At 39.3% G+C, this 22,511-nt stretch overlaps 1 protein-coding gene and 1 non-coding gene across 10 annotated transcripts in view; one reads left to right on the forward strand and one right to left on the reverse strand.

The window, feature by feature from the left end:
• Positions 1-22,511, forward strand: part of Znf609 (zinc finger protein 609) — a 186,260-nt gene that overhangs the window by 139,916 nt on the left and 23,833 nt on the right. The window lies entirely within an intron of this gene.
• On the reverse strand, positions 20,599-20,701 carry LOC141421005 (U6 spliceosomal RNA). The gene has a single exon (XR_012445713.1). It is a non-coding gene; the product is annotated as a U6 spliceosomal RNA (small nuclear RNA).

Raw genomic sequence — 22,511 nt, forward strand, 5'->3', positions numbered from 1 at the left:
TATTGTTTTTGATGGGGAAACTAGGAGGGGGGTCCTTGAGATGAATTAGGACTGGGACAACTGTTCATGCCCATTCCACAGTTTGTCCATCCATCCACACTATGCAGTCTACTTGTTCCTCTATCGAGGGCAAGCAAAAGTACTCTCCTGAGGGTGAGAGGAGCTGTACCCCCAATTTAGATAGAAGGTCTCACCCTAGCAGAGGAGTAGAGGTTTCTGAGACAATTAAAAAGGAGTGACAGATAAGGAAATCTCCACAGGAGCAGGCTAAAAGCTGAGTGAAATAACACTCTAGAGGCTGGCCTGATATGCCTCGAACAGTAATTGGAGGACCTGGGTCCGGGAGAGAAAGGAATAGCTGAGATGCTGGCTCCAATATTGATAAGGAGGCTGATCTTGTGCTTAACCCAGGGCTCCTCTGCTTATACAGTGGTTACAGAGCCTGGATGGGAGGCCCAGGGACCCATCATTGGGTGGGAGGCTCTGGCCTCCATTTCCAGGGGAACCGGGGACAGTGTGCCTTCCAATGGGGCAGGGTCTGGAGGTAGCTTTCTCCGGGGGCACTCCCTCATAAAATGACCTGCCTGTCCACATTGAAAGCATGTCCTTGGGTTTGGACTTTGCCCCGGGGAGCCTCTCTGAGTGCTGCGAATCAAGAGCCTCCTGCCGCCTATCCTTTCTCTTTTCCTTTTCCAGGTTCTTTTTTCTTTTTCTAAGTCCCTGTTATAGTATACAGACGTGGCTACAAGGACCAATTGGTCCAGATCTCTGCTCCCTTCAGCCACCAGTTTCTGAACTTTTTATGGACGATTTCCTCTTTTTGTGACTCTGGTATAATGTTGGTATGCTTTTGTAAAGCATCCTTAAGTCTCTGTAGGAAAGCTACTGGAGTTTCTAAGGGTCCTTGCTATACAGCTGTGACTTGGGAGTAATTAAGAGGTTTTTACCTTGACTCTCCTTAGACCCTCAAGAATGCAGTGAATGAAATGGTTACAACTCCATTCATCCTTGTCATTTTCAGGGTCCCTGTTAGGGTCATACCTATGTACTGCCTGATCTCCTGTTGGAACTGGGAATTGAGGTTCCCTTTTAGGTATCCAATGCCTTTGCTTTCTTCTCCCTCCCCCTCCTCCTTCTCCTGTGAGGGCCCAGTCTGAGACAGGCCTGTAGGGCCACTTTTATCTAAGTGGTAATTGTCTCCAGCTGTGACCTTCTGATCTAGAACCTGCTCTTTCTAAACCCGCTCTTTCTCCAGAGAAGTGAGAGTCTGAGAGCAATAGCATTACATCTTTCCAGCTCAGTTGAAAGTTTTGGCTGACTTCTCTAAATGCCTGGATGTACTGATATGGGTTTTCTGTGTAATTTTCTAAATCTTTTTTTTATTTCTTTAAGTTCACTCACTCTAAAAGGAACCTGAGCCCTATCCCCTTCAGCAATTAACTAGGGGGTAGAGTCCTGTGGGACAATGTCTAGTGTGTGAGGTAGCTGGGTAAGGAGGAAGAGGGAGAGCTGATGGAGAATTACATGGGTTTTTTGGTTCAAGGGAGTTTGGGAGCTTTTTGCAAAGGGCTACCATGGTCTGGGTATCTAGTCTGCATTTGTTTAGCCATTCTGGGTGAACTCTTGGGAAAAAGAACAGTTGAACATATGGAACTTTAGTCTACTTTCCCTCCTTTTTACAGAACACATCTAATTGAAGAATGGTATTATAATTAATGCTCCCTCCTTCTGGCCATCTTTCCTCATCTCCTAGAGGATACTGTGGCCAAGCCTGGGTGCAGTAAAACTTGAGTTACTTTTGCTGAAGACTTTCTGGATCAAGATATTTCCAATGTTTTAATAAGCAGGCAAGGAGGGGATCCTTCCTGGATCCTTGAGGCTTGATTCCCCATCTGAAAAAAGGGAAACAAGGGAAAATTGGTCACCTTAACAGAGGTTTCTCCTTTTATCTAGGCATCCCCAGATAAGGAGAAACTCTAGTAGGAGAGGGTGTCCCTCTGTCCCTTGCTCCTTCCACTGCCACTCATGGATAAAGCCATGGAGGATTTACAGATATCTCAGTTACACCCACCCCTCTGAGATGATCTTTGACCAATCTCTCATCTAGTTTGACTTGCCTGTTTGCCCTGCAACCTAGGTAGACCTAGTTCTCCTCTACCAGCTGAATGCTTTTAATTAAAAAAAAATACTCTACCAAAGTAACCAAGAGGGCTTGCATGGCCAGAAAGAGGACCCCTGTAGAGACATGGATGGATGTCTACTCCTGATGAAGTAGACTTTTGTCCCCCTATATATTCTGTGAGGCATACATGCTTTCTATGAATAGAGAGCGAGAGCGTCTGAAGGCTTTTGCTTTGGTAAGGGGCAAAAAAACGGAGAAGACCTGAGGTTTTTGCCTTTTAACTTTTTTTTTCCTTTCCCTGAGGGCAGGCTGTGGAACCTGTTTAACCAGTTAACCTGATGCTTGACAAAGACAGTTAAGCTTAAATTGGAGACTAGCACTTTCTGGTGCCTGTAAGGATTTTTCCCAAACTCCCTGAAGAAAGAAGCTCACTGCTATTTAGAGCAAATGGGAAGAGGGCACTCATCCTGAAATGCCTGGGAAATGGGAAGGAGAGTCTGGGGGTTGGGGGAAAAGAGAGTTTCCAGGCTCAATGTATGTGCAATTATTGGTCATCCCTGCTGTCCAGGTCGATCCTGCCCAAAGAAAGTTAGTACTGGAGCACTGGAAGCAAGAGGTGACCTCCACTTTCCGGCCATGGAAACCATGAAGTAAGCGTAAGAGATCTGATTGTCTGCCGTGGACATGGCTGGAGGGGTCCGAGACAGCCGCCTTTGGCACCTTAGGGCGGGTCAGGAAGTTGCGTCTCCAGCCTTTGGGTGACACCAGGGAGTGCCCTGGCCAGAACACCTTTTTTGGCTTGAAGACAAACTTTCCTTTCCACCAGCTGTTTTCAGACTTCTCCTTAAGCTGGTCTGATCTTGAAAGAGAGTTAGTGTTTAAGGAGAGGAAAAATGAAAAAGCATTGGTGCACTGAAGTCAGGTTCTGCCCACATAGAATTGGCAGTGTGGTATAATCCCCCACCTGGCCTGTGAGTTTCCTCAGACTGCCTGCCATTCAGCTGTAGTGGGCTCGGAGCTTTTCCTCGGTTTCCCAAGGAAGAAACCCTCCTTAACAAGACAGAGAGAGAGGGAGAAAAGGTTGACCTGAGAGTTCCTCTGTAGCTAGGCAGTGGTGGGGGGTCTCTCCTGGAAAATAGACTCCACCAGAGTGCTAGACGCTCACGGTCACATTCCTAGGCAGCCTTTCCCAGTTTGGCACAACCTCTACCGACTAAATACGATACACAATGACACGCACAGGAATTTCAGGTGCTCAGGGTTCTTGAACCTGCTCTGAGAATGAAAGCACAGACAGTCTCTAACAGCAGAGGTCGGAAATATTTTATTTGTAGAGAATTTATTTGTAGAGAAAGAAGAAAAAGACTGCATATTGGGAAATGCAGGGGGACCCAGAAACTGGTGATCAGGGTGGGGAGGTGCCTTTCAGATGCAAATGGGTGTTTCCTAGGGAGGAGAAGTGTCTCCTTGACCTCCTGCAGTCTGTTCTTCACCTCCTTCCTTCTCTCTCTGCCCTTCCCTCCCTTCCTCTCCATCTCAGCCCTGTCTGAAACAAGGGGCTGTTCTCCACCTATTCTGATACCTTATTATCCCATCTTCCTTAGGCTTTACAGAACAAAGAAATCATAGGGTATCAACTTTATAATTTAGGCACTGGAGATAATTTCCCCAGGATAGGGCAGGCAGGTAGCAGATTCCTCCTAACATGAGGCAGCATTGCTAAATGACATTTTATTTTATCTGCCAGGCTTAGGCTTTGTTAGACCCATTCAGGCTCCTCTGTTTTTGAGTTAAATTACAGTGGCAAACCAGGCCCATGTACTTTCAGAGGGAGAGGGATTAGCAAAAGCATGGAAAGTATGTCATTTATAGGTCCTGCTACTTGCTAATTGCTTAAGGAACTTTTGTTCAATGCAGTATTCCTGTCCTTTCTCCTGTCAGGTCCTTTATTTCCTTTAGTTTTTGCCTTCATGGCCTTCTCCATAGCAACAGCTGTATGACAAAAAAGGCTATGGTGAGAAACTGAGTAGACCCCATCCCCCCAAATTGCATTCTAGTTTGTTTTTTAGGATATCTTAAAAAAAAAAAAAAAACTAAATAAAAGACTGTCAAATAATTTTCTACTTCCACTGAACTCATAATCAAATGAAACTTTTACCCCTGAACTCTGTGCACAGCCTGCCTCCTCTTCATATGACTGATTACCTTTGAAAAAATTCCCAGATCATTTAATATACTTTAAATACTGTTTTTTGTTTTGTTTTTTTGCAGTGCTGAGGTTCGAACTCAGGGCCTATACCTTGAGCCACTCCACCAACCCTTTTTTGTGATGGATTTTTTTTGAGATAGGGTCTCTTGAACTATTTGCCTGGGGCTGATTTCAAAGATCCTCCTAATCTCTGCCTCCTGAGTAGCTAGGATTGCTGGCAAACCAGCCCTATTTTATGTTGGGAATTTTCAAGATAGGATCTTGTGAACTATTTGCCAGGGCTGGCCTTGAACCAAGATCCTTCTCACCTCTGTCTTCTGAGTAACTAGGATTATAGGAGTGAGCCACTGGCTCCCGGCAATACTGTTCATTTTCCCATTTACCAAGTTTCCCTCTGCTTTCCAGCTTTTAGTTTTCTCCTTGGAATTATATTTAAAAATCAAGTATCAGTATGGAGAAAGAACAGGTGAAGATAGTAGAAGCTTCCATCTCCCCCCCATGTGTTGTTTTATTAGGTACTAGACTGCTCTATTGCCCTAGAGGGTAGACAGACTATCTCAAGTGTAGAATAGCCCACATCTCAGCTGACTCTGGCACAAGGATAGCTTATCCTTGTCAGTGATGTACAGGTTTGAGTTTTAGGATAGCTTATCCTTGTCAATGATGTACAGGTTTGAGTTTTGTTTTATGTTAATAGGTGTAATTGAACAATAATATATAACTGGGCACCAGTGACTCACTCCTGTAATCCTAGCTACTCAGGTGGTAGAGATCAGGAGGATCATGGTTTGAAGCCAGCCCAGGCAAATAGTTCTTGAGATCCTATCTTGAAAAATACCCAACACAAAACAAGGCTGCTGAGTGGCTCAAGTGGTGGAGTACCTGCCTAGCAAGTATGAGGCCCTCAGTTTAAACCCCAATACCACCTTAAAAAAAAAAAAAAAAGAACAATAATATAAATATGTGAATGAATCGTAAATGTACAGGTCATTGGATTTTCAAAGTGAATTCACCATGTGTTACCAGAACCTAGATGAAAAAACACAATATTGTCAGAAACCCTTATATACTTCCATGCCAATAGCTTTAACCCTCCCTATTAATTCTGTCACTCACATCATAGGTAGTGCTACCCATTTTGAACTTTATATAAATGGAATCATCAGAGTTTGTACTTCTTTGTGTTGAGCTACTCAACATTATGCCAGTGAAACTCATTCATGCCTCATATAGTTAGTTTTGTTTGTTCTCATTATCTTATAGTATTCCATTATTTGAATAAACTGCTACTTTTCAGTTGTTGATGGGAATTTTGGGTTGTTTATACTTTGGGTCTGCTATGAAAATTCGTGTACATGTCTCTTGAAGAATCTATACACACTTAGGAATGGAATTCCTGGGTCATAAGGTATGCATATGATCACCTTTGATAGATATTGCCAGTTTTCCCAAATGTGTGATTCGGTTAGACTTCATATTAGAATCGTTGCTGTACATCCTAGTCAGCACTTAATTTTGTTTGTCATTTTCATTTTGTCATTCTGGTTGGTAAATAATAGTATCTCACTCTGGTACTAATTTTCATTTCCCTGGTGAGTAATGAAATTGAGCATCTTTTCATGTGGTTATTGACCATTTGGAAATCCTCTTTTATGAAGTTCCTGTTCAAGTCTATTTTTTAAGATTGAGCTGTGTCTTTTTCTTATGATTTGTAGGAGTTCTTTGTGTGTTCTGGTTATAACTCCTTTGTTAGATATATGTATTATAAATACTTTTGTGGCTTACCTTTTCTTTTTATTGGTATCTTCATAAATGGAAGTTACTCATTTTTTCTTTGTTTTTTTGGCAGTACTGGGGTTTGAACTCAAGGCCTCACACTTTCTAGGTAGGCACTGTACCACTTGAGCCACTCTGCCAGCCCTTCATTTTTAATGAATAACTTAAATCTAGTTTTTTTCCTTTTGTTACTGCTTTTTTGCATCCTGTTTAACAGAGTTGTGCCTATTCCAAGATAATAAAGTTGTTCTATGTTTTTTTCTGAGAACCTTGTTTTTCCTTTTAATAATTAGATCTACAATCTATCTGGAATTGATTTTTGTTTAGAGTGTGAGTTGAATTTTTTTTCATGCAGAAAAAAAGGTGCTAATTGGCTTAGCACGTTATTGGAAAAAAAACCCACCATTTTCCCACTTGCATTCCCCAGAGTCACATTTGCCATAAATCAGGAGATGTGTGTGGGTTTGTTTCTGAGCTGTCTTCAAAGTGTTGATGAAATCATTTGCCTATTCCATTAGTACTACATTGTCTTTAACTATAGCTTCAATCTTGATGTCCAGTAGTATATGTCCTCCAGTTTTGTTGTATATCCTCAAGAATGCCTTGGCTGTTGTTGGCATTTTGCATTTTCGCATAAATTGAGGATCAGCTTATAAATTGTTAATGAAAAAAGCCTGCTGGGATTTTTTTTTTTTTTCTGGAACTACATTGAATTAGTTTGGAGAAGACCCAAAGTTTTATCCTTCTACTTAAGCTAGCATTAGTTTTACTGAAAGAGAGCTGGGAGTAAGGAGAATGAGAACAAATCACTGATATCACTTGAGGAACTTGCTTAAAATATGTTAGCTACCCAACTCCACCCTGTGTTTTATTCTCAATCAACAGGATCAAGATGAAGCTTGAGCATATTTACTTTGAGTAAGCTCCCCTCAAAATTATGGTTTGCTGCCATCACCACTATTCTCTACCCACCCTACTTAGCAGTATCAGGTATAATTCAGGGAGGCTAGTTAAGGTAAAATTTGACTGATTTAATAAGGTGATCTGCCTTTGGGGTTTATTAGTTTCCTAGGGATTGCTATAACAAACTACCAAAAATGGGCTAGCTTATAAAAACATAAAAAGTTTATTCTCTCTCAATTCTGGAAGCTAAAAATCTGAAAGCAAGGTGTTTGCAGGGGCACCTATCTCTTACAGATGTAGGGGAGAAGTCTTCCTTGCTTCTGGTCTTTGCTGGCAACTCATAGTGTTCTTGTCTTGTAGACGCATCACTCATTCACATGGATGTCTCTCCTGTGAGTCTGTGTCCAAATTTCTCTTAAAAGAAAAAGAACAGTCATTTTGTATTAGGATGGATCCTAAGGACCTTATTTTCACTTGACTGTCTCTGTAAAGACCCTGTTTCTAAATAATGTTACATTCTAAGGTACTGAGGGTTAGGACTTCAACATATATTTTGGAGAGAACAATAATTTAACCCATAACAGGAGCCAACAAAAATTTCAAAATAATTAGTCACAATTTAAAGAAACAAAAAATAATCATAAGAGTCATGGCTTCCCAAAGCCAGTCAGGTAGAAAGAGCATCCACCTTCAGATCCCATCTACTACTAAATTCCTCTCTTTGGCACTGAGAGCCAAAAGGTGTTTCAGTTCTGCTCTATTAACAAACCCTAAAACTGCCAAGTAAAGGTTAACAAAAAGAAAAGTAGGTTTCAGTGGTTGTTTGTATCTCTCAGGCTCTGGCTGAAGGTTAGAAAGGAAATATGCCTTATGTAAGCCAGCCCTAGCCATGTTTTTATCCTAGGTCTTCCTGCTAGGTCATAAAGCAATAAAGCTGTGGACAATGGGATTCCATCTCAACCCTAGCAAGTATTTCCTCAAAGCAGTTCCACTGAGATATGATCCTTCTTATGCCTAGGTGTTTTTAAACAAGTACTACATTTGGACATGATGCCTTCTGCTGAGCCAGCTCCTCCAGTCAGTCATGGCTACAGTATGTGGTTACCTCAGCAAGAGAAAAGGGAGGCTATGCAGTTTAAGGGTGTGGTGAACTTTGCTGCACTTACGCAAAGTTTGTACAGTGTGGATGGGAGGAGAAATTGTATCAGATCTTTAGCATTCCTCCATAGCTTCCCCACCCCTACTCTGGGAGTGGTGTATTTTACATGTGGTGGATGTTCCACTTTGGTCTTACTTCTCTGTCCTGTCACAGTTCTTTGCCTACTTATAGTTTTAGCAGTTCCAGATCTACCTAACCACTCCCCCAGTCTGGTACTTGGTTTGGTAGTGATTTCAACTGATACTCTATTTTTTTTTGCCTAAAATTCTGTGAAAAAAAGAATGTTCATGTGAAAATGGCTCCTGGTTAATGAGTATTGGTTACCTTTGTGCTTGCTTTGGCTCATTCAGCCTCAGAAGATACCAGAAATTAGTCTGAGGGGTTTTGTTTTCTTACAGTCCCAGATTTGAAGATGGAATATTTTAATGACTTCACTTTCTATAGCACTGGTCCCAAATTTTGCTGCACATCAGAATGTGGGGGCATTTAAAACCCTGATGCCCAGGTTTCACCCAGTTAGATTAAATCAGAATTTCTGTGAGTACGAATAAGAAGCTAACATTTTTCTGTTGTTTGTTTTTGTTTAAGGATCTCTAGGTACTTCCATTACGAACAAAATACCCTTAATCTTCCATAGTCTTCAGACATTTCTATGAAAGACTCCCAAACTGCTTTATTGGATCTCTTTAGAGACTTATATTTACAGTATTAATAAAGGACTCCTGGATAATTGGAGGTTCTTTTGGGAAGTATCCTCTTTAAGGGTATTACTACTTTTAGGTTTCTAGTTTTGGAAGATCTATACATACTTTGATTCTTTCTTATCAGGTTGATGATTTGAAGATGGATGGATTGCTGGGATAAGTAGAATAAAAACCTATGGATGTTTGGGCTGAAGATGTAGCTTAGTGGTAGAGCACTTGCCTAGCATACATAAGGTCCATGTTCAACCTTCAGCACTCCTAAAAGCCTAGAGATGATACTATTAAGCTGATTTGCCTGCATGAGGTTTGGTAGGGCATAAGAATTTATAGCATCGCAAAAGCATTCTCTAAGAATTTTCATTGCACTAGACAAATTTGGAACTAGAGAGTTTTCAAAGAAGAAAATCTTAGCTAGTACATGAACCACAAATAGTTCTGATTTTGCCAGGTGCCAGTGTCTCACGCCTGTAATCCTAGCTACTCAGGAGGCAGAGATCAGGGAGGATCACAGTTCAAACCCTGCCCAGGCAAATAGTTTGCAAGACCCTATCTCAAAAAAACCCAACACAAAAAAGGGCTGGTGCAGTGGCTCAAGGTTCAAGCACTAGTACTGTAAAAAATAAAAAAATGTCCTGATCTTCCTAGTCTCTATTTTTAAAGGCTATTCTTCTGAATTTCTGACTATATTTACCCTTTTCATACATCTCTGGTTTGAACTTTTGTCCTAACTTTTGTCCTAGAAGGAACAGTATTCAGAAATTTGTGTAATCTCTATCACATGTCAGAGTTAAATATTAGGCAGTAACATGTCAGAGATAGTTGTGGGAAGTAAAACAGTTGCTATATTCCCTCAGGTAAGGGCTCCTGCAGAGGTAGTGGCACCCAGAGATTCAAACTATCCTTCCTCACAGGTATCCTCTTTACATTTCACTCTCTTCTCTGACTCCTAGTTAGTTTCCTACAGCATTTCTTGTTCTAGATTTATGTTTAGATGCAGCTGTGGTTTCTAGTTTCTAGAAACTGTGGCTGATTTACTTTCCTGGGATCTCTTCCTCTGCCTCCATCTCTAAATAGGACTGGAAAACTAGAAAGTAGTCAGTCTTGATTGGGAGTGGAGGTATTTGTTGCAGCTGCGTCCTCCTCCTCCTTGCCCCAACTCCTAACAACAATAGACAAAAATGTCTGTCAGTCTCCTACAGAAAGAAATTAAAGCTACACATACACCATAAACAGACTTTTGATAACATTTAGTGGTAGCTAGAGAGTACTGGGAAAGTAACAAGAAAAGTACAAACAATAAACAGCATATTCAGCTTCTAGAGAACAGGAGTGAGGTGAACAACACTTTGACACCAGTATAAACTGTACTGACAACAACTATTAATGTTCACAGTTAATCACTACCATTAGCAGTAGACATTAGGCTTAGCCCTTTTTATTTCTCTGACCAACCTAAGGAAATAAGAGCTTTTAAGGATGTCTTTTTTCAAAATGAAAAACTTTTTGAAAAAGAAGAAAAGAAAAACAAATCTTTTTTAAAATGACAGATGATGGGACTGGGGAACGTGGTTCAAGTGGCAGAACACTAGCTAGCAAGCACAAGGTCTTGAGGTCAAGTCCCAGTACTGCTGTAAAATAAAAAATAACAGAGATAGAATTGGTGTTTACACACCTAGTGATCCCTTTACTAGACCTTCTGTCTAAATACGTTAGTCTTTAGGGGTCAGTTGTAAACTGCATAAAGTGTATAAAGTTGTTTGATACCTAAAGGCTCTTGCTAAATCTTTTAAGTCCAGAGTGAATACTGTGCAAATGCCCTACAATGCCATCTATAGGATAGTGGGCAAAATTGATGAGCTCTTGATCCAATGGATCAAAACCACAATGAGATACCATTTTATACCAACTAGGATGACTACTTTGTTTTAAAAATGGAAAATAAGTGTTGAAAAGGATGTGGAGAAATTAGAACTCTAATGAATTGCTGGCTCAAATGAAGTATATTGCTGCTGTTATAGAAAAGTTTGACAGTTCTTCAAAAAGTTAGACTTAATAAGCCTGTGATCCAGCAATTCTACTCTTAGGCATATACTCAAAAGAACTGAAAACAGATAGTCAAAAAAAAAATTGTATGTGAGTATTCATAGCAGCATTATTTACATAGGCAAAAGGCAGAAACAGTCCAGGCCCATCAACAGATGAATGTTTAAACAAAAAGTGGTATATTCAGTGGGCATGGTAGTATGAGCCTATAATCCTAGGAGCCAGAGGTAGGAGGATCATGGTCTGAGGCAAGGCAGGCAAAACCATGAGACCCTGTCTGAAAAGAAAACTAAGAGCAAAAAAAATGGGAATATACTTCAAGTGATAGGGCACTTGCCTAGCATGAGCAAGGTCCTAAGTTCAATTCCCATTTGCTTCTTGACCCCTGCAAAAAAGGTATAGCCATACAATGGAATATTATTCAGTAATAGAAATGAAATGAAGTTCTGATACATGCTACACTGTGAATGATCCTTAGAAACGTGTTAAAGATAAGCATGGTGGTACACACGCATAATACCAGCACTTGAGAATCTGAGGCAGGTGGATAGTGAACTTGAGTCCTGGACTATATAATACGACCCTGGTTTGGTTTGTTGTTGTTCTTTCTTGGTACTGGGGCTTGAACTCAGGGTCTTCACTTTGAGCCACTCTGCCAGCTCTTTTTTGTGGCTTTGAACTGCGATCCTCCTGATCTCTGCCTCCTGAATAGCTAGGATTATAGGCATGAGCCACCAGCACCCCGCCATTCTTTTGTTTTGTTTTGTTTATTTTGTGTCGTTCGTTTAAAAAAAGAAAGAAAGAAAGGGAAGGAAAGGAAATGTTAGGTGAAGTAAATATGTCACAAGCTGCACATGATAGTGCATGTCTGTAATCCCTGCACTGGGGAGACTGAGGCAGGAGGGTTGTGAGTTTCAGGCTGACCTGGGCTACAGAGCAAATTCAAGGCCTGCCTGGGTTATATAGCAAGACCCTGCCTCAAAAAAAATGGGGAAAAAAAAAAGGGGGTTGGGAACTGGAGACATGGCTCAAGCGGTAAGTGCTTGTCGAGCAATCATGGGACCCTGAGTAAAAGAAAAAGTAAAAAGAAAGAAAAATACTGTAGGAAGTACAGTACAAAATACTTTATGAAGTATCTAGAATGGGTAAAATTATATAAACAGAAAGAATATTAGGGTCTAGAAGATACTAGGAATGAGGTACTGCTCAATGGCTTATAGCCAAGTATCTGTTTGAGATGATGAAAAAAATTGTACATACTGGTGATTTTTTTTTTTTTTTTTTAAAGAAAGTAACAACTCTATTGTTGAATGTTTGGAAAACAAAGAAGAAATAAATCACAAAGAAGAAAATAATAAATCACCCAGAAATAATCACTTCCGGTTTTTCTATTATACACACATTTTTTTTAACAAATTAGTGCCTTTCTTTGTATATTTTGCAATCTTCTTTGTTTAGAGGAATATACAATAGATATTTTCCCATAACATTAATTGGTCTCTGATAACTTTTGTTTATTTTGTTTTGTTCTTTGTTTGCTTGCTTGCTTTTTTTTAAGACAGGATCTTCATATGTAGCCCAGGCTGATCTGGAGTTCAAGATCCTTCTGCCTCACCCTCCCAAGGCTTGGTGTTACAGGCATGCGCAACCAAATGAGCACATAGTAATCCATGTTAAGGAGGTATCGTTAGTGATCCTTTTTTATGCTTTGTTTCACACACCTATAATACCAGCTACATGGGAGGCAGAGATTTGGAGTATCATGGTTCAAGGCCAGCCTGTGCAAAAATGTTAGTGAGATCCCATCTCTGAGCATGGTAGCACATGTATGTGGTCCTACCTATATGGGGGGCTTAGGTAGAAGGATCACAGTCTAGAGCTGGGCCCAGCAAAAAGCGGTCTCTTCAAGAACTGAACTTTGTGTCTGGTATCAACAAAGTACCACACACACAAAGGAAATACACTATGTGCTTTATAATAATAACTCTGCAGCTTTGAACTTTTGGGTTCTTGTCCCCTACTCCTTTTCTTCTATCCTCTTGCTGCCTTCTCCTTACCTTGACATTTCCTTTTTATTTCTATGTCTTCTGCTCTTATGTATCTTTGCCTTTGCCACCAGTATGCAGCTTTGTTGCATACTGGTGGCAAATTGCAGTTAAACATAAAATCAATAACCTACTTCTCAGCCAAAAATAAACCTGTAGTTGTTGCTATCTTTCACTCTTATTCACAATTTTATTCTCAAGTGCAGTCCATAAAACATTTAGTGGTTTACATTTGGAACTATAACTCCTAAGAAGCAAGAAAATAGATTTTCATTTTGTGAAGCAGCATAGTTAAAAATAGACTTTAATTTAGAGTCAGACTGATCTGGATTCAGATTCTGAATCTATAATCTATATGTCACTGAAATAGACTGCTTTGCACTTCCATTTCTGAATCATCTTTAAAATGGGCATGATAGTACTGCTTTGTCAGTTATTGAGTATTAAATATGAAGTAATATATAAAAGATACTAAAGTACTATAAGTAGTAGCTTTTATCAGAAAGAATGTCCCTGCCAAAAAAAAAAGCGGGGGGTGGAATAGGGAAAGCAACAGAAGATTTAACCTATCATATCTGGACTTAGGCATCCTTACTTTTTATATCTCTAGGACTTGTGAAACCTTTTCCACAACTTTAGTGGGATTATATTAAAATCTGAATCTTAACTGAGTAGCTATAGTCAGCGTGTGATAAAAGTCTAGAATGCTTCTAATGGCTCTTCTAATAGGTGGAGGAGGAAGATGAATGTTTTCCCCAAAATCTGTATCAAATTTTAATATATATTTAATATATATTTTAATATATATTTAATATATATTTATGTCAAACAAGACATAAATATAAGTTAACAATATGAACCAACTCCAGCTTTGCTTAGACAAATTTAGATATTTACTGCTGCTGTTTTCATTTTGGAGAGTCTAACTGTGTAGCCCAGGCTGGCCTCGAATTTGTGATTCTTCTGCCTCGGCTTCCCAAAGTGCTTGGATTACAGGCACCCACCACCACACCCAGTTCAGACATTTAATTCTAAATGCAAGCCCAGTAAAATAAAATAGCTATAATAGACTCAGTCTTTTCAGTCAGTGTTATCCCTTTGATGAATTTGGGGAAAAAATAGAATTATTGTAACTTAGTTGAATCATTAGAAAAATTCAACATGCCTATAATCCCAGCATTGGGAAGGCTGACACAAGAAAATCCAGAGTTTGAGGTCAGCCTGAGCTGCATGATGAGACCCAGTCTAAAGCACAAAGAGAGAGAGGGAGGTAGGAAGGAAGAGAAAGAAAAGAGGAGTGGGGAGTGGCTCAAATGGTAAGAGTGCCTGCCTAGTAAGCGGGAGGACCTGAGTTCAAACCCCAGTGTCGCCAAAAAAAAGAAAAAGAAAGATCTGTTTTATGTGTTTGTTTTTTAATTTAAATCTTTATATTTTAATACCATAAATTCATTATCACTGTGCTAATAATGCTTTTCCCACACCTAGTACACATGCATGCACACATACTCAAGTCCTGCTGGAAAATTCGGTGAGATACACTGAGTTGAGAATCAGAAAATGCAGTAAGGCCTGCTTGGCTGTTTTGTTTTGGAGAGGTTACTTTTTGTTTTGTACGTGAATAACATTTTTAAAATCAGACCATTTATCTAGAAGTAGGATATATATTATGGCAGGTCAGGTAAGAAATTAGGTAAAGTAAATTATTAAGTTCTAAATCAAGTGAGTTCAGTCATGATAGACAACTAAATTTGTATGTGGAAATGTTGAGGCTTAAGAGAGGATTAAGGTTGGGGGGTGTGGAAAAATCTACAGGCAAAAGATTACCTGTACTAGTGCAGAGCAAGAATGTGTTAGAGTGAGGGGGTGGGGGCAGGGGGGAGAAATGAACCAAGCCTTGTATGCACATATGAATAATAAAAGAAAAATGAAAAAAAAGAAGAGAAAAGAAAACTGGACTTCACTTTTATGGCACAATTTTTGAAGGAAAAAAAAAAAAAAGAATGTGTTAGAGGAATTGGTCCTCCTCTGAGTGTCCTTAGCATCTTGACCTCCTGCAGGCAGGCAGCTGGAGAGCTGTGTGTAGATAAGAGAGATCCTTCATCACAGCAGACACTGAAAAGGGAGGCTGTAGAACTATGAAAACAACCCTGCAGCATTTGCCTCTTCATCTAAGACTGGGAACAGCTAATGAGATTGTAAAATGGAATGTTTATTTATTGTGTATTATGTATGTTGGGGAGAAAGAGGGGATGCTTTGTTATTTATTTAATGAATATCAAACTACAAAAATACTGTTACGTACTGGCCCAGTAGGACCAATTTGGTAGTCCAGAAACAAGTCCTAATTAGTAAGCTAGCCAATGGAAATGAGAATACTATTTTAGTACTAGGCATTGGGGAACCCTCTGTGAAGGAAAACAGTTGCTTTAGAGACCTACATCAAACTATATATCTGTCAGTTTGTATATAAATGCACACATACATATGTACTTGGGATTTACTAAAGAAGTCATTTTTTTGGCAGGGGGAGGTTTTGTTTTTGTTTTAGCAGTACTGGAGTTTGAACTCAGGTCCTCATGCTTGTTGGGCAAGCGCTCTACCACTTGATCCATGCCCTCCAGCCCTCATACTTGTTTTTTAAAAAGCCATTCAATTTAAATAATATATAAGTAAAAAGTTACTTGAGCATGAAAATAATGGAAGAAATTACAAAGACAGAGAGTGAGAGATTTCATTATTTAGTCAAAGAACATCTTAACTTTGCTTAAGGCTGGTCCTATTTACTTTTTTTTTCTTTTTTTTCATTTATTCATATGTGCATAAAATGTTTGGGTCATTTCTCCCCCCTCAACCCCCCTATTTACTTTCAAATGGGCTAAAATGACAAAAATTTGTATGCTGTCACATTTTTGCCATGTAATATCAAATAGGAAACTTTCTTCCTAATATTTGTGGGGTACTTTTCACATTTGTTTTGTATACAAAAGGTTGTTTTCAGGAAATTTTATAACTAAGATATCTTCAAACAAAAGTGTGCAAACCATACCTCCAAGTAGTGTGTCCTGAGAGCCCCATTAATGATACATACAATCAACAGAAGCCATATAATTGAGGACCAAAGAAGATCACTTTTGGCTAAATTATAGAGCTCAGTTTGTTCTTAGCCTTTCCTGAAAATGTGACTCTGGGTAAAAGACAGCTGAGCAAACCACAACAGCTTTTCTTCAATCTGATGATTTTTTGCCAGGAAACCAGGTAACTACAATAGGTGCCTGCTTCTGTGAGGATTCCACAGAAACAGTGAGCCATGGCTCAGCTACTGCTACATTAAATAGTAGGGGTTTCCCAGCCAGTTCATGACTGGTGTTGGAGGAAGAAGACTCTGACAGGAGCGGTCAAGGGGACTACCCCAAGGAGAAAGCATCCTTGACATCGCAAAAACATAAAATGACCTAAAGCCTTGGAAGTTGCTCTGGCAGCAATGGCTGGTGGACAATACCTTGGGTAGAGGTTTCTCAGAGATGCTGTCCAGAACCCTATACTATAGTGTTGAGTAAACTGCTGTTCTCTTGGTGAGAAGGTAAAAGCTGTTTGTTTCTATGCATGTGTTATGTATGAGCTCTCCCACTTTACTCTCTCATTAAATGCTATCACCATCGCTTTCTGTGTAATAGAAATTCCGCTATTCAGAAAAAATTTTTAAAATTCATAACATGACTCAACCCTGCTACCTAATTTACATTTTCCTATCGTTATACCATGTGACCTAAGATGCTATAAATTTGTATAGAATATATACTATGGCTGTTCCTAGACAGAGCATCCAGCCGTGGGTACTACTTGAAAACCAGGGCTTCTGTCTGGCTCCAGATGCCTGATACAACAGTTGAGAGTAGTTACTGTAAAGTACATACAACAGTAATTTTATTTTAAAACTATCTTTAAAAACATATTACCAGTCTTGCAGACATGGTGGCAAATAACTACATATCAACACTCAGGAGGCTAAGGCAAGAGGATTGCAAGTTTGAGGCCAGTCTGGGGTATATACTAAGTCCCTGTCTCAAAATAAACAAAACCCTTACCACCAGTCTTTAAAGAACCCTTTATTTCCTTAGGCAGGTTGGAATATCCATTATCTACCCTATTCGTTTTTGTGATCTTCTGAATTCTGAATTAGTGGTAAGCATTGCTTGTGATAATGTCTTCTGTTTTATCTTAGAGTTTTTGCTCCTTTCCTTCATTCTAGATTATAACCCTTAGTCAACCCCACTCTGCCACCCTCAGACACACACAAGTAGAATATTGCTTTGATTTAGTAGCTCTTTGTAGATTCAGAGGATTGGGGATGTAGCTCAGTGGTTGAGTGTTTGCCTAGCATACATGAGGTCCTGGGTTCAAACCCCAGTACTTGAGGGTGGGGGAGCAAGAAGCTACTAAGGTTTCATTATTTATCTGTGATTTTAATTTCTTGATAATGTCCACAATTTCACACAGTCTTGGATTGGTAGCCAAAGGGCTGTAAATTGGTAGCAGAGTCATAATGATTTATAAATTATCTCTTACTCTAAATGTTGAAGGAAGCTTGAGTTATAGGTGACAATGTAGTTGTTCTAGCACCATCTAGAGGAAAATCTAGAAGTACTTAAAATGCTGTTTTATAACTTCACTGTGTCAATTAATTTAAAACTAAGCATCACACCCTCTTCTATTATGTATCATGATATGGCAAGATATAGTTCACACAGGTATTCAACCTAATTTTACTCTATCCTTATCTACTGCACGATAGGATGTTATCTTTTTGTATATTTATCCCAACTGGATCATAAAATTCATGAGAATAGATTGGAACCAATCTGTTTATCTCCATAGCCTCTAGCAATTGATAGGAAGTCATTAATTTGTTGATTATCAAATGGTAGGTATAGATATTAGAAACAATTCTACAGGCTAGATATTATATCAATATTCTTGAAAGTATAGTTGGAGGGAAAAACAGAATGAGATAGTAATACGTAATTTTTTTTTTTTTTTTTGGTGGGACTGGGGTTTGAACTCAGGGTTTTACACTTGCAAAGCAGGTGATCTTCTGCTTGAGCCACACCTCCAACCCAGTAATACATAAATTTAAATATATAAAATCAAAACAATAATGTATATTTTATAAGAATATATTAAAAATATGTACATTAAATATAGACATATGTGAATCCTATAACATAGAATAAGTAATAAATAATAACAGAAAGCTGAGACCAACCTTCATTCTGAACCAGGTTTAGAAAATACTGTAGTTAGGCACCAGCTACTGTGGGAAAGTAAACTAAGCAGCCCAACACATCAATTAAAAATGTTATCTTAGGGCTGGGAGTATGGCTCAAGTGGTAGAGCACTTGCCTAGTAAAAATACTATCTTTTCTGTAACTGTGTTAATGCATTAGTACAAATAACAAGTATTTATTTAGCAGCCAGTATTAAACTCACTCCACACAGTCTCTTTTCCTGTTTTCTGACACACAGTCTCAGTTCATCATCTCACTTTTCCTTGTGTATGTCATGCTCATTCAAATCCATTAAGGACTTACTAAATCCTCTGTTCTTTTTCTGACCTATCACACTGCATGGCTACCACAATAATACAGCATATGGTTTGGGTTTTTGGTATTGGAGACCAATTCCAGGGCCTTGTACATGCTAAGCAGGCACTCTCCCACTGAGCTTATAGCCCCAACCCCTTGTGCTAAGTTTTTGTTTTGAGATAGGGTTATCAATATGTTGCTCAAGCTGGCCTTGAACTCTTGAGCTCAAATGATTCCCCTGCCTCAGCCTTCCAAACAGTTGGGACCACAACTGTGTGCAATACCTTACCTGGCCTGTTTGCCTTTTTTTTTTTTTTTTTTAAACGATTTCAAGTGTATCATTCCCGCCAAATAGAATTAAGCTTTCTGTTCAGTAACCATATCTCTCTAGAAGCACTTGGCACAATTATGGAGTATAAGTAATTTACTTATTTTCTGGCTGATTGCTTGAAAGCAGTGTTTGGTGTAGATTAATCTAACAATAGTTTACCAATTGTATTAACAGAGTTAAAGACTAGAGTAAGGGAGCATAATTCAGACTTTTGGAGTAGTCTGTAGATGAGCTAATAAGCATGTAGACTGCAGTGGTTGTGGTGAGAATGGAAAGGAAGACATTATTTAGAAAGATTTCAAAGAATAGACAGGCCAGGGTGACCAGCTCTTATCCAAATACCACAGTAAGCCAACTGTGTTTCCTCTGTTTTCAACCCATGTTCTCCCCTGGTTCTGCCCAAAGTTTCCTGCTTCAGTTGCCTCTCTTCAGGATCCAGAATTCTCATAACAAGAAAATTGCAGCTGGGCAAGCAGATCCATGGAAGGCAAAATCTGCAGCAGTAGAACTGACTGATCCTCAACATTCTGTATTCCAGTTTGAAGACAGCAACTTAATTCCATCTCTGTATGAGCCAGAAGTAAAATAATGCTTGGGTTTTATGCCTTAAATTAGCAGTTCTCAAACTTTTTGGTCTTAGGATCCCATTTCACTTATCTTTTGCAGGGGCCAGGGGGACTGGGAGGGACCCTCTGCGGTTTGAACTCAAGACCTTGCACTTGCTAAGTAAGGCACTCTGCCACTTTAGCCATGCCCTCAGTCCCATTTTCACTTATCTTAAAAATTATTGAAGCTGGGCACTGGTGGCTCACGCATGTAATTGTAGCTATTCAGAAGGCAGAGATCAGGAGGATCAAGGTACAAAGCCAGCTTGGGCAAACAGTTCACAAGACCCTGTCTTGAAAACACCCATCACAAAAAAGGGCTGGTGGAGTGGCTCATGGTGTAGGCCCTGAGTTCAAACCCCAATACCGCAAAAAAAAAATTTTTTTTTAAAGTTACTGAAGACCTAAAAGAGATTGTTTATATCTGTTGATATAATAGATTATATCTATTAAGATTTATTGTATCATGAATTAAAACTGAGAAACTGGAAATGTGTTTATTAACCTTTAAAATATCAATAATGAACCTGCTACATATTAATCATTTTTTATGAAAAAATAACTTTTCTAAAACAAAAAATGTTTGAAGTATGGCGTTTTACAGTTCTTTTCTTGTGTTACACATTTTTGTAAGTCTCGTGAATGTTTGGCTAAATAGACAACAAGCCAGTCTCCCCTTATACATTATGGAATCTCTCACCTGTCACAAGTTTCTCCAATGGAATGTCATTTTCTGAAGAAGGCTTTTTTTTAAAAATTTTTATTTTATTCATATGTGCATATGTTTGGGTCATTTCTCCCCCCTTCCCTCCCACTCCCTCCCTTAACCCCCCTCCTCTTTTTTTTTTTTTAAGAAGGCTTTCTTAATGCCCTATATAAATTGGTAGCATCCCTATCCCTCACATCCTCAATCCTTGGTTTTTGTTTTCTTTTTCTCCATAGGAGTTATCACTATCTGACATATATTTACTTGGTCATTTCTTTATTGTCTGTCTGTCTTCCTCATTTAAACATAAGAGCAGGGGTTTTGTCACTTTTATACATTAGTATATCAGCACTTTAGAATAGTTCTTGGCCCAGAGTAAGTGATTATTTGTTTTGTTTCATTATTTATAAAAAAAAAAAATGGAACGCTTCATCAGTTTGTGTGTCATCCTTGCACAGGGACCATGCCTTCTCTGTATCATTACAATTTTAGTATATGTGCTGCTGAAGCAAGCACTGATTTGTTGAATAAAAGAATGAATAGCTGGGTACCAGTGGTTCACACCTGTAATCTTAGCTACTCAGGAGGACCGTGGTTCGAAGCCAGTCCAGGCAAATAGTTTGCAAGACCCTATCTTGAAAAATCCACCACAGAAAGGGCCGGTGGAGTGGCTGAAGGTCAAGGCCCTGAGTTCAAACCTCAGCACTGAAAAAAAAAAAACTTCATATAGGCATAGTCTAATGTTCCCATTTGTAAACTCAAAGCTATTGGGATATTCAAGTACATCTGACTTCTTCTCTTCCCTGTTTCTCATTTCATTCTCTTATGCTGAGGGCAAGCATCTAGCCTTACTTACCTTTGTTCTCCATTACCTGGTCTAGTCATGCACATTCCACTAAGTATACTTCTGATAAAGTATGCTTCCCAACCCAGGAATAGATCTCAATATCTTCTTAAGCTTTTTTTTTTCTTCTTCTTCTTCTCTTTTGGTTACTTCATTTAGTGCAATGCCTGTCACATAGAGACTTGGTAAATATTTGCTCTGAGAATTAAAAAACATAACGATGAATTCTTTGCCTACATAGGATAGGCGGTGTTCCAGGTTATCTGCTGTTACATTACAAATAACTCTAAGACATACCTATCTAAAACTATACATATTTATTGTCACACACAGTTTTTGTGAGTCAGAAATTAAGGGGTGAACATAGGGAGGTGGTCCTCTCAGGGTCTCTCATGATGTTGCAGTGAGTATCAGCTGGGACCACTTCCTGGGGCTGGATGGTCCGCTTTCCAAATTGGTTTGCTCAGGTTCTGGCCTCTTGGGCCTCTCCACAAGACTGCTTAAGTATCCTCACAACATGAAAGCTGGTTTATCTAAGAGAGAAAATGAGCCCACAATAATACCTTTTATCACCTAGTCTCAGAAGTCATGCACCATTGAGCCGTGTATGGTGGTACAAACCTGCAATCCCAGCACTCAGGATGCTGACACAGGAGAATTGCAAATTCAAGGCCAGCGTGGGCTGCATAGCAAAAAGATTTGCTGTCAAATATGGGACTCCTCCTACAGAGGAGTCAAATAAAATTCCAAGAATTTTTTATTAGGATTTGAACTCAGGGCCTTATGCTTGCCAGGCAGGCACTTGAGCCATGTCCCTGGCCCTTTTTGCTATAGTTAGTTTTTAATAGAGTCTCACTTTTATGCCCTGGCCAGCCTGTACATGATCCTCCTATTATGCATCCTGAGTAACTGGAATGACAGGCATACACCACCACACCCAGATTTTTTTTGTTTGAGATGGGGTTATGCTCTGGCTGCTCTCACCACCATGCTGGGCAAAACTACAAGATTTTTTATCTAAACAACTAGAAGGATGGATATGTCATTATCAGAAATAGGGGAAACTCAGAGCAAGTAGTAGTAGCAGCAGCAGTAGTTATAAAAGGGATAATAGTTATTAAGAGCTCAGTTTGGGTCTTGTTAAGTTTGAGATAGCTATTTCAACATCAAATGAAAATGTCAAGTTTGCAATTGAATATATGAATCTGGAGTTTGGGGAAACAGTTGGGGCTAGAAATAGAAGTTTGAGTCATTAGTTACTACAGAGTAACAGCAGTTACTCCTGCCTGTAATCCTAGCTACTTGGGAGTCTGAGATCAGGAGGACCGTGGTTCAAGGCCAGCCCACACAAATAGTTCATGAGACCCCCATCTCAAAAATAACCACAGCAAAATGGCTGTGGAGCACCTGCTTTGTAAGAACAAAGCCCTGAGTTCAAACCCCAGTCCCACCAAAAAAAAAAAGTTACAGCCAAGGACAGTA

This window comes from Castor canadensis, chromosome 2 (assembly GCF_047511655.1).
Source record: "Castor canadensis chromosome 2, mCasCan1.hap1v2, whole genome shotgun sequence".
NCBI classification, from domain to species: Eukaryota; Metazoa; Chordata; class Mammalia; order Rodentia; family Castoridae; genus Castor; species Castor canadensis.